The following is an 11135-nucleotide window of genomic DNA, read 5'->3' on the forward strand; positions in this document are numbered from 1 at the left end:
CCCAGTACATTTACAAATGTCAATTGAAAAATGCTTCAAAATATTGTTTGCTTTTAACATTCAATTTTGGAGGGAATGGACTTTCCCGGATGAAAACCACATACACTGTTAAAAATGTGTTCTTTCACTTTCAATAAGTTTCTATTGAAAAGGTTTGATGTATAAAACATAGTGTAAGAAAACCTTTTGAAATAGCCAAGAAGATATTAGACATCAGGAACATAACTGCCTAGAGTGTGAAAACATCCAGCATGATAATAAACAAGACTTGTAGCCTATAGGTTAGAGTAAGTTTCAATGAGCCAGTTCATTTTGTGGCAGTCAGTGAAACAATAAGCAGATCAGAACATCAAGACTGAATAAACCACATGATCTGCAACAAAGAAACAAGAAAGAAATAAAGAAAGATGAAGGAAGGATGTCCACAGTAGGAAATTGGGAAGGAGATGTGGGGTGAAGGGGAAGGGAGTCAACACTGAGAATGCCCAAAACCAGCACCCCAAAGCTGGTTTGCTATAATGAGGTATAGCTCCCCATGGACAGTGACAGATGGACGTATTGTATCCACAGGGTCCATATCTGGGAGAACTTATTTTGTGTGTTCAGGAGAATGCTGGTCAGCTTCTCATTGATAAAAAAGCTGTCGATCTGCTGACAAACTTCTTTAAAAAAACAAATGGTTTCTTCCAGGCTCTGTTTTGCCACTATCAAAATGTAGGTCGCCAATTTGAATTAGGGTTTAGTAAAACCAGGGGGGTTAAGGTGTAATTAGATGGTCGAACAAGGAATGTATGAGCTTCAAGACCTTGGTCCAAAACCACGTGAGCATGGGACATTTCCACCAGGTAAGTAAAACATCGCCCCGTTTAAGCAGCCACAAAAGCACAGACCAGTATGAGAAGAAAAATTTGTTGTTTCAAAAAACAATTTCCATCCTGCTCCTTTTAATTTTCTCATCACGGACAGTGAAAAAAAATACCAATTTGACCCCAGTAACAATTAGAAAATAAAACAAATGTCCCTAAAATGGCCAGCTTTAGACTTCTTTTAAACCGTCAGATCTCCTTTAAGAGGACCTTTTGCTAAAGTGGCATTGTCCTCTATTCAAGCTGTCCCCCTTCCTAAAATGCTGTATAAATGTACCTGTGGGGGAAAAAAAGAAAGAGATAATAAACTCACCTTTCACCAAATTCTGTAAGGTAGGCAGTGACATCATCGCTAAGAATGCTCAGTAGCCCAAATTCCATGAGAAGATGCTACAGAACAGGACAAGATTGTCTTTTTACAAGATTTGGGCTACTCAACTTTCTCTGAGATCTGGTTGGAAGCAGGATAACCTCTCCCTCCTCTAGGCACTGTAGGAGGAAGTCCAGGAAAAGGTGAGTACAATATGCAACTATTTTTCTCTGAGATCTGGTTGGAAGCAGGATAACCTCTCACTCCTCTAGGCACTGTAGGAGGAAGTCCAGGAAAAGGTGAGTACAATATGCAACTATTTTTCTTTGAAATCTGGTTGGAAGCAGGATAACCTCTCTCTCCTCTAGGCACTGTGGGAGTAATTCCAGGAAAAGATGAGTACAATATGCAACTATTTTTCTTTGAAATCTGGTTGGAAGCAGGATAACCTCTCTCTCCTCTAGGCACTGTAGGAGGAAGTCCAGGAAAAGGTGAGTACAATATACAAGTATTTTTCCTGCCACAGGTAATTTTTTTGCAGTGTTGAAAGGACAGGGAGGGAGGGAAATTTGAATAAGTGGACCTTGCCATTGGGGTGGAAAGTCTGTTTTGAGAGTGATGGAAGGTCTACTTTGAGACGTCAACCTCATCTAGGCGTTAAAGGAAGACATCAGGAAAAGGTGAATATGTGATCCAACTATTTGTCCCCACACAGGTACTTTTATGCAGCATTAAAGGGATGAGGAGGCAAGACAATTTGAATAAGTGGACCTTGCTGCAAGGGTGGAAGATCAGCTTTGAGAACAATGGATGAGGAAATGTGTTCAGCCTTCAACAAGTTGCTCCATCATCTAGCACCAGTGCCTAGCTGGTGCATAAAACATTTTAGAAGTTCTTCATAGAAAAGTAAAAAATTGGTCCTGCTCACATGGAGGTTTTCCAACACCCAGTGCCTCCGACAGCCAGAGGTGCGTATTGTAAATAAAGAAACACCCCGATGGCAAAGCACATTTCTCGTAAATGACTGTTCACTGCTTTCCTAAAAGTATTTTTGCTATATAAAAAAAAATGTGAGAAGCTTAAGGTAAATGATCTCATCTGTGATTGTTAATGTTTGGAAATCCTTATTACCATGTAGAGATGGTAATGATATGTGCATTATACCCGCGGTAGTTTTTTGTTACATATAAATGCGGTGTGATTTCTGCTCGGTGCCGTTGAATCATAATTTTGCTGTATTGCTTCCCTTACCTCAATGCCAGCCTGTGGGGTTGGTTTACTAAAGGAGTAGAGAATGTTCACTTTACAAAGTGAATTCTTACTTAGTTATAATGACACTAAACTCTGGTTAAAAAAAAATGTCAAGTATGCATTCTTTACTCAAAGTACCTTCTATTGCCCTTAGCCTCCTCCAAATCTCTGAATTTCTTTTTATATATATGGAAACATACTATTATTATACAATATCGTGTATATATGTATTTATTTATGTATTACAGGTACTTATAAAGCCCCATCAATTTATGCAGCACTATCTATATATCTATATACTGCATATATACAGGTGCATCTCAATAAATTAGAATATCATCAAAAAGTTAATTTATTTTAGTAATTCAATTTAAAAAGTGAAACTCATATGTTATATAAATTCATTACACACAGAGTGATATATTTCAAGCATTTCTATCTTTTAATTTTGTTGATTATGGCTTACAGCTAGTGGCAACCCAAAATTCAGTATTGCATAAGACCAATAAAAAAAAAAGATTTTTAATGCAGAAATGTTGGCTTACTGAAAAGTATGTCCACTTACAGTATAGTATGCAATCAATACTTGGTTGGGACACCTTTTGCATGAATTAGTGCACCAATGCGGCGTGGAATGGAGGCAATCACCCTGTGGCACTGCTGAGGTGCTATGGGAGTCCAGGTTGCTTTGATAGTGGCCTTTAGCTTGTCTGCATTGTTGGGTCTGGTGTCTGTCATCTTCCTCTTGACCAGGGGCAGACCGAACATTTGGAAACTTGGGCACTGCCTGAGGGCCCGGGGTCAGTAGGGGGCCCCATGAGATGCCCCTGGTACCTTTTTCATAGGCTTTTCTGAGTTTGGGCAAGTACGCAGGGGCCCCATGATCCCCTATTGCCCGGGGGCCCCATGAGTTGTCAGTCTGCCCCTGCTATTGACAATGCCCCACAGATTCTCCTTGGGGTTTAGGTCAGGCAAGCTCGCTGGCCAATCAAGCACAGTGATACCATGATCATTAAACCAGGTATTGGTACTTTTGGCAGTGTGGGCAGGTGCCAAGTCCTGTTGAAAAATGAAATCAGCATCTATATAAAGCTGGTCAGCAGAGGGAAGCATAAAGTGCTCTAGAATTTCCTGGTAGACGGCTGCGCTGACTTTGGTCTTGATAAAACACAGTGGACCAACACCAGCAGAAGACATGGCTCCCCAAATCATCACTGACTGTGGAAACTTCACACTGGAACTCATGCAGCTTGGATTCTGTGCTTCACCACTCTTCCTCCAGACTCTGGGACGTTGATTTCTAAAGAAACTGCAAAATTTACTTTCATCCTTCGAAAAGAGGACTTTGGACCACTGAGCAGTCCAGTCCTTTTTCTCCTTAGCCCAGGGAAGACGTTTCTGATGTTGTCTCTGGTTCAGGAGCGATTTGACACAAGGAATGCGACAGCCCAGCCTATGTAGCCCATGTCCTGGGTAACGTCTGTGTGTTGGGTTTTCTCTTTACAATCAAGAGAGAGGCAATTACAATACAATGTAATACAACAGGGATAGGAGGGCCTTGCTCTTTAAAGCTTACAATTTAATAGGGTGGGGCAAGTAGTATCCTTGTAGAAACTATGAAGGATAGGCTGATGGAAGAATTAAAAGTTCAGTTGTTAGGAGGGACCGCCTAAAGGTAGCACATAGCCAGACCAATTGAGGTAGAGAGTTCCAGAGGATGGGAGAGGCTTTGGAGAAGTCCTGAAGATGATCATGGGAGGAGAAGACAGGGTTGCTAGAGAGCAGGAGGTCTTGGGAGAACCGGAGAGTATTGTCTGGGTGATGTTTTCAGACAACAGACAATTAAAGCGGAGCTCCACCCAAAAGGGGAAGTGCCACTTTAAGGACTGCTCCCCTGCTCCCCATTAAGGATTGGCACCTTTGGGGGGCGGGGGGGAGCGGGTACCCGTATTTGACAGGTACCTGCTCCCACTTCCAGTCCAATCGCCTAGGCGATCAGAAGCAGAAGGTGTCCTCCCCCCTCCCTCTCTGTAGTCTTTTGGGACACGTGACAGGTCCCAGAAGACTACAGGACCATTCATGAAGTGCAGTGCTACTCGCGCATGCGCAGTGGGTACCCGGCTGTGAAGCCGCAAGCTGTCACAGCCGGGTGCTCACACTGAAGATGCCGGCCTCCTGGAATCCAGGACGGCTGGTGAAACGGACTGCGGTGCACCGCGGGACCGAGGACAGGTAAGTGGCTGTTTTTTAAAAGTCAGCAGCTACAGTTTTTGTAGCTGCTGACTTTTTTTTTGTGACAGGGTGAGTGGAACTCCGCTTTAATTAATAGGAAGGTATGATATATTTTCTTGTTTAAAACTTTTTACATTTCTTCAGGCCAAGACGATGTCATACATCCCAGGAGTCTTCATAGGATTTTTTTTCTTTTACCTAGAGGGGGGAGGAGGAGCTTTCAGAGCTAAGCGCACCCTTCTGCCTACATGTCTGAGCTAAGGGCAGATGGATTCCAGTAAGTAAAGGCTACATGAATCATCTTACTCAAGATGTCCATGGTTAGAAATGCTAGCAGGATGTTTTTCCAAGTGATTTCTCAACAAAACAAATCATAGAGACATGGGCAGATACGGGAGTTTGCCTTGAATATTAAAAATGAGTCAAATAGTGTTTTCAGTTTGTGGTGCTGAAATACAGTTTAGTTTAGTTCAGCTATAATGTACCCAAAAGGTTAAAAAAAGTTTGTTGTCTTCCAGGGGGTGAAGACCCGGATGAATGCTATGTTGATCAATGAAGAGATCGCGTTCTTCATGATTCTCATCCGAGATTCCTTAAGGTTTGGGAACCTTGGATACATTATTCCTACTAGTTATAGCCTCTTATAGTCACTGCCTGTGCTAGCCCTGGATCCGTGATTCTTCTAGTTTCCCTTCCCTCCATGTTTTCTTTCTGATTCCCTTTTTTTTTGTTTTATTTTTATTTTCCTTTCTTCTAACTTTTTTTCTTTCCTCTTCTTTTTCTGGTAATATGTTGGATTACTGCTGCTAATATTTGGTTCGGATTTTTGCCGTCCCTCCTTCCTTATTTGACTAATGCAAGTCAACTGGATGTATCTGTTTATGTGTTATTGTTCTGCTCTGCCCCTGTGTGGGCGTATCTTGAGCTTGTTGTATTCTTAAAACAAAACTTTCTTAACCTCCCTAGCGGTATTCCCGAGTGTAGCTCGGGGTAAAATGTCAGTGCCAAAAGCGGTAACTCCGAGCTACACTCGGGCTTACCATGCGGCGCTGCATAGGGAGTCCCTGCAGAGCTTACCTTGTCCTTCGCTCCCTCAATGTGTCCCCTGCAGCATCCCTGGCCATCCGGCTTCTGTGTTCCGGTCCCTGTGACGTCGGGACGTACGGGCGCCGCCGCCGGCGGGAAATTTGAAAATTTAAAAAAAGTCATTTTTTTCAAAACACATTTTTCATAGTAAAACATTGCTGTTTCAAACCATTTCACATACATTTTGTCCCGAGTGCTTTGTCCTGTGCCCTGTCTGCATTTTTACTGTTCTTTCTGCCTGGAAACTGAGAAATGTCCATGGCGTCCAAAAAGTGTTCCTTTAGGTCAAAAGCGGTTTTAGACCGGCTAGAGAACAGCGATAGTAAATCAGAACCACTTGCAGAATTGAGTGATAATGATTCGTGGGGAAATTCGTCATCAGACACTGAAAACGATTTTGCGACTTTGCTCAGCAATGTACGAACTTGGCGCTCTATTTCAAATTTCACTGTTTTCGATTTGATTATATTATTGAATTAAATGTATTATTATTATATTATTATTTTTTATAATTATTTATTAAATTATAATTTATGATTTCATGTTTCAAATTTTATCATACCCGGGATGTTTACTAGACTCTTGTTCGGACAGATTTCAGTGAGTTATTCCTAAAAATTACAGCCTACAATAAAAAAACTACATATTTCCATGCAAAATAATGGTACCGCATTCAGCACCAAAAATCTGAAATAATCATACCGCTAGGGAGGTTAATAAAAATATTGAAACAGAGAAAAAAGTTTGTTATTTTAGATATACTGTAAATGCCATTGATTAATTTACAAAAACCTACCTTCAAACCTCACTGAAATATCACGGAGTGATCTGATTGTTACACAAAGTCATTAGACAATGCCAGCACAAGGCTCTTCCACTATATGAACCCGTATTTTAGGATTTCAGCTTTAATGGCCCCGTAACACCCGCCTACTTTTAACAAGAGTACATTAGAAGATAAGAAATTTTAAGGAGAGTCACTAAGGATGATAATGTGAAAGATCATAGCAATCTCTTATCAGTATTGTTGTACAGTGTTACTAATCACATAATTACCTCCTTTATAAAGGTGTATGGCTCTGGAGAAGCAGAAGGCTGTCAGTGGCTGGTCTAACCTCAATTTTCACTTCACAAGAAAATCATTAGTACTTTCTAGCAAACCTTCCAAACATTTGGCACATGAAATAAGCACCTCTGCAGTCCATTTTTCCTCTGCTAGATGTAGTTAAATCGAACAAATGCTCTGTAAGCACCTAATCGAGAAACACTAATGGGATGACTTGGCTCTGCTATTGCTTTGGAGCAAATGATAACCTGTTTAAATCATACAGGGGCCCGAAAAACGTGATTGAGATTTATGTAACAAATGCAGAGGCCAAAGAAATTCAAAAAGTTGGGCTAGTGTATATAAATGGTGAAATTGACTACGCTGGTGCTGCTTTCTTTGTACTCTCATATGGAAGAAAAATATATTTTAAATATATTTAACCTCCCTGGCAGTATGATTATGTCAGGAATTTTGTACCAAAAGCGGTACCAGTTTTTTGCATGGAAATTTGGTGTTATGTATTGTAGGCCTGCAATTCTTAGTAATTACTTACTTAATAAATACTCATAAAAAATAATAATATAATAATAAATTTAATTCAATAATATAATCAAACCAAAAACACTGAAATTTGAAATAGAGCGCCAAGTTTGCACATCACTGAGCAAAGTCGCAAAATCGTTTTCAGTGTCTGATGACGAATTTCCCCCACGAATCATTATCACTCAATTCTGCAAGTAGTTCTGATTTACTATCGCTGTTCTCTAGCTGGTCTAAAACCGATTTGACCTAAAGGGACGCTTTTTGGACGCCGTGGACTTTTCTAAGTTTCCAGGCAGAAAGAACAGTCAAAATGCAGGCAGGGCACAGGACAAAGCAGTAGGGACAAAATTTATGTGAAATGCTTTGATACAGGAATGTTTTGCTATGAAATAATTGTTTTTAAAAAAATTTCATTTTTTTTAAATTTTCAAATTTGCCGCCAGTTCCGGCGCCCGTACGTCCCGACGTCACAGGGACCGGAACACGGAAGCCAGATGCCGGCATCGGCCGGAGGAGATGGCCGGGGACGCTGCAGGGGACGTATCGCGGGAGCGAAGGACAAGGTAAGCGCTGTAGGGAATCCCTGTGCAACGCTGCAGTGTATTCCCAAGTGTAGCTCGGGGTTACCGCTTTTGGTACTGAAACTTTACCCCGAGCTACACTCGGGAATACCGCCAAGGAGGTTAAAAAATATTATTCCCTAATATATTGACATATATTTGAAATGCTAAAATGTTGGCCATATTCAATATATTTCAAAATATATTTCAATAAAAAAAAATTTAAAATAAAGAATATATATATATTAGATGGCAGCTTCCCTGGCTATAAAGGATAGTAGAGTTGAGTTTAATTTTTTAGGGAGATCCATTCAGGGGAGCTATGAATGTGCGATACAGTGTGTGAGTGGAGGTCCTGAAGGTATTGGAGGTAAGGGCATCAGCTAACTGTTAAGTACATGAGATTGGTGAAGGTGATGGAGGTTCCCTGTCCTGTCCTCACCCCTTGCTTAATCACTCAGCCTTCCCACATGGAAGAAAAATATATTTTTGAAATATATTTTTAAAATATTCTTCCCAAATATATTAACATATATTTGAAATGCTACAATTTTGGCCATATTCTATATATATATATATATATACTGTATGTTGAAATGCATTTTTATTACAAAATATCTGAAAAATATTTTTAAAAATACATTTGAAATATACTGTATGTCTTTGAAAATAGATACATTTTCTTTTTTTTTTTCCCATCCCCTACATCTCTTCCAACATTCTGCTAAATCTTTGTTTCAGTAATGCTTAGACCTGAAGAAGGGGACATTCCCCGAAAGCTTGTCCTCTAAATTGTATGTTAGTGCAAATAAAAAAAAGTATCACGGACAGTACTCAATTGTAAAATGCACTAATACGGCTACAATCACCTCAAAGCTCTTTGAAAATACAAATCTACATTTTTGGAATGCATTTACAGATATATGTAAAAATATATGTTAAAATGACTTTTTTATATGTTAAAAAAATCTGAAGAATATATTTAAAAAAAGTATTTTAAATATAATCTTCAGTTTTTTTTAACAAGGCATTATAACATATATTTTTACATATATTTGTAAATGCATTCCAAAAAAGTAAATTTGTATTTTTAAAGACATACAGTATATTTGAAATGTATTTTTAAAAATATTTTTCATATATTTTGCAATAAAAATGCATTTCAAAACACAGTTTATATATATTGAAATATATTTTGAAATATATTGAATATGGCCAAAATTGTAGCATTTCAAATATATGCCAATATATTTGGGAAGAATATTTTTTAAATATATTTCAAATATATTTCTCTTCCATGTGGGTAATCACTGTATTAGTGTCATTGGAGAAGTCTTTGTCATTAGTTAGTTCCCACTCAGTTAGTGCCAGATTTCCTACCGCACTATCACAGTCCTACTGTAAGTCACTGATCACCACCACTACTAGTATAAAAAATAAATAAATAAATAAATAAAAATTCCAGTATATATGCCATAGTTTATAGACGCAATAACTATAGCACAAACCAATTAATTCAAACTTTTTTTTTTTACTAAAGACATGTATATATATATATATATATATAAAAAACCTTGATAGTGCACAGAACGTTGTTGTTTATTGCTCATGTTTTGTCTTCATTGTTCTATTGTTTATGGCTGAAAATGACATATTCTGGTTTTTTTTTTACAAAACAGCAACAGTTTCATGCTCATGCTCATTAACCTTGTATCCTTCAAACTTCAATGACATGTACATGTGTACTTTGATAAATCAATAAAATGTATTATTACAAAAAAAATGAATAGCCTTTCTTTATCTGTGATTAAACTTTATTATATGGTTTCTCTGCGGGCAAATGCAGTAGTCTACTTTTGCAAGCCTTCAAACCCCATATTATTACAATGTAATCAGGGGCAGACTGACCATTTGAGCACTCGGGCAGTGGGGTCAGTAGGGGGCCCCATGAAATGCCCCTGGTACCTTTTTATAGGCTTTTTTGGGTGTGCTTTGAGTGTGGGCAAGGACAAAGAGGCCCCATGATCCCCTATTGCCCGGGGGCCCCATGAGTTGTCAGTCCACCCCTGAATGTAATGTATTATAGCTTACGAATCCTTAAAACAGAAATTCATCCTAAAGGGGAAATTCTGTTTTATGCCCTCCTTCAATCCTCCTCTTCTACTTTTGGCACATTTTTTTGGGGGGGAGGGGGCAGTCACTGGTTTTGACAGGTACCTGCTCCCATTACCTGCGGTGATCTACTGGAAATTCTCCTACTCCCCCCTTCCCCCTGCATCCTTCTGAGTCACAGCTCCCAGAAGATTGTGGGACCATTCATAAAGCGCAGGACGGCTCACACAAGCGCAGTGGGCAGTGAAATGTGAATATATGAACCATAGCCGGCTGCCCACAGTAACCATGCTGGCGCCGGGGACCCAAAAACCAGTGAAGAATCGGTTCGGGTGAGGACAGCACTGGACCTTGGACTGGTGAGTGTACTTTTAAAAATAGCAGCTACAGTATTTGTGGCTGATGACTTTTAATTTTTTTTAGACAGGGCTAAGAATCACTTTAAATGTGGTAAATTAATTATTATTATTTTCCTTTATTTTCACCTGCTGATCCAACCAGTAGCACATTTCCTGTCTTAGGGTGTCTGAATTGGACTAAATTTTCATTATTCAGAGATTCAAATGTATCCAAATTTCTGAATTACGACAGTAGTCAAATTAAATTAATATTAAATGGAATTTGGAAAATGGAAAGCAAATTTGAAATATTAACATATTGCTGACTATTGCTGATTTTCTTCTTTTTCTTCTTCTTCTTATTATTATACAGGAGTTATATAGCACCCAAAGTTTGCTCAGCGCTTTACAATATAAAGGGAGACAATACAGCAACAATTCAGTTCAATACAAGAGGGAAAGGAGGGCCCTGCTCCTTGGAGCTTACAATCTAGGATTCTTCAAAAACTATGTGTAATAGTGGTAGAATATAGCTGTCTTCTGAAATTAAAATTTTGAAAAGAATATAATAGAATAAAACAGAATAAAATGGCGTAAAACAAAACAGAATACAATAGAATAGAAAATAAAAGAATAGAATAGAATAGAAAATAATAGAATAGTATAGAAAAGAATAGAATAAAAAAAACACAAAAGAATGGAGTAGAAAAAAATAGGATAGAAAGAATATAGCTGTATTCCGAAATTTGAATTTGAAAAGTATAGAATAGAGTAAAACAGAATAAATAA

The sequence above is a fragment of the Staurois parvus genome, unplaced genomic scaffold (genome assembly GCF_062004578.1).
Source record: "Staurois parvus isolate SC_StPar_1 unplaced genomic scaffold, SC_StPar_1.0 ptg000727l, whole genome shotgun sequence".
In the NCBI taxonomy this organism is placed as follows: Eukaryota; Metazoa; Chordata; class Amphibia; order Anura; family Ranidae; genus Staurois; species Staurois parvus.